This window comes from Oncorhynchus gorbuscha, unplaced genomic scaffold (genome assembly GCF_021184085.1).
Source record: "Oncorhynchus gorbuscha isolate QuinsamMale2020 ecotype Even-year unplaced genomic scaffold, OgorEven_v1.0 Un_scaffold_994, whole genome shotgun sequence".
Lineage (NCBI taxonomy): Eukaryota > Metazoa > Chordata > Actinopteri > Salmoniformes > Salmonidae > Oncorhynchus > Oncorhynchus gorbuscha.
Window position 1 is genome coordinate 5355 of NW_025745914.1, and position 2146 is coordinate 7500.

Genomic DNA, 2146 nt, shown 5'->3' on the forward strand with positions numbered 1-2146 from the left:
TGGCAACCTAAGCCCATAGGGCTATAGTCAAAAGTAGTGCCCTATGTAGGGAATAGGGTGCCATTAGGACGCACCCCCCCCGTCTCATCCAAGTTCTGCCTGTTCCTCCTCCTCCTCCATCATCATCATCATCATCATCATCTCTACATTGCTGTGGTTCTTATTGTATTTCAGTCTTATTCCCTGCTGCTTCAAACACATTAGTTTGTCCCCCCCTCAACCCCACATTCACTATAGAACAGAATAACAACCCCACACAGTTACTCTTCATCACCATCATCATCATCTGACAGACTGACAGGAAACAGGTCAAACCAAGTATTACACAGGTGAAATAGTCACTAACAGGCAAGTTTCTTTACTGACAGGATCCCAATATTTGGTTTTCATGTCCTCAGCTGACAACAGATGCATTAGCAAGCAAGGGGACAGGGGAGGGGCTGGGGGAGAGGGGAGGGGCTGGGGGAGGGGCTGGGGACAGGGGAGGGACTGGGAGAGATGGGGAGGGGCTGAGAGAGATGGGGAGGGGCTGGGGGAGAGGGAGAGGGGCTGGGGTAGGGCTAGGGGAGAGGTGTGAGATAGGGGAAAGAGGCTAGGGGACAGGGGGAGATAGGGGCTGTGGGAGGGGGGAGATAGGGGCTGTGGGAGGGAGGGAGAAGGGGAGAAAGGCTGTTTTAGAAAAGGAGAGGGAGTACAGTGAGAATCTACAGTAGCGTTTCCCAAACTCGGTCCTGGGCCCCCCTGGGTGCATGTTTTGGTTCTTGCCCTAGCACTACACAGGATTACTCAAATAATCTTCAAGCTTGATTATTTGAATCAGCTGTGCAGTGCCAAACGGTGTCCCCCTTGGGGTCCCAGGACCTAGTTTGGGAAACACTGCTCTACAACAACAGAAGTGTGGAGAATGACATCACCAATGACATTATTTTATTTATTTTTTTTGTATTAAAAACCCTCATTAAAAAAAAAAATCTATACTTCCTGTTGTAGATCGCAGATTCCATGAGAGGGGATTGGCTAACTGGACAAACCAACCAATGAGAGACGGCCTTGGAAGGATAAAGTTTAAAAAATAAAAAAAACATGATGAGGATCGCCCAGTCACTTCGGCCATTGGTGTCTCAGAAGTTTGGTCGCTTGTTAAAATGTCCAGTCCCTCTTTGACCACAACCCCAATTGAAAAACCCCACTGTACAAACATCTTTGTAAACAACACAAGGGCTGCCTCCAAAATTGCACCCTAATTCCTTATATAGTGTACTACTTTTGACCAGGGCCCATAGGGAAACCAAGAGGGAAAACCAATAGGGAAACCAATAGAAAAAACATTAGGGAAAACCAATAGGGAAATCAATAGAAAACCAATAGGGAAACCAATAGAAAAACCAATAGGGAAACCAATAGAAAAACCAATAGGGGAAACCAATAGGGAAACCAATAGGGAAACCAATAGGGAAACCCAATAGGGAAACCAATAGGGGAAACCAATAGGGGAAACCAATAGGGGAAACCAATAGGGAAACCAATAGGGAAACCAATAGGGAAACCAATAGGGAAACCCACAGGGAAACCAATAGGGAAACCCACAGGGAAACCAATAGGGAAACCCACAGGGAAACCAATAGGGAAACCATTGGGCTCTGGTCAAATATAATACACTTGGGTGCCATTTCAGAAGCAAGAAAACCCAGGCAAGACATAGAAGGATGATTGGATCATAGTTAGATTCTCCAGAAAGAAAGAAAAAAACCTATTTGAAGGCAACATCATCGGGCTAAAAGACAATATGATAGTTACTGAAAAAACATTATACTTTTTTTTTCTCTTTTTACACGTTGTTTTTACACGTTGTATCCACAGGTTTACTCCTCAAATAAAACTCACATATAATAATAATAATAACTGTTGTACCCACAGGTTTACTCCTCAAATAGAACTCATATCAATAGCTGTCGCAGTATAGCATCTCTCAGTAGAGACAAAACTAGTCATTTAATTAAAAAAAAGACAGAAAAAGACAGAGAAATGATGTTGAATGATCGAAGGAAAAAAAAAAAAAGTTAGAAAATAAACCCCCAGGAGCAAGTTTATCTGTGTGAACTGAACTATATAGGTGCCTCTTTGGGACTTTGTCTTTTTCTCTCTG

At 43.7% G+C, this 2146-nt stretch overlaps 1 protein-coding gene across 1 annotated transcript in view; it reads right to left on the bottom strand.

Moving 5' to 3' along the window:
* Nucleotides 1-912: 912 nt before the first annotated feature.
* LOC124020931 (ras-related protein Rap-1b-like) overlaps nt 913-2146 on the bottom strand; it is a 117621-nt gene continuing 116387 nt past the window's right edge. The window contains exon 8 of the mRNA XM_046336242.1: nt 913-2146. This exon is cut by the window's right edge and continues 427 nt beyond it. The gene's annotated coding sequence lies outside the window, so the exon portion shown is untranslated.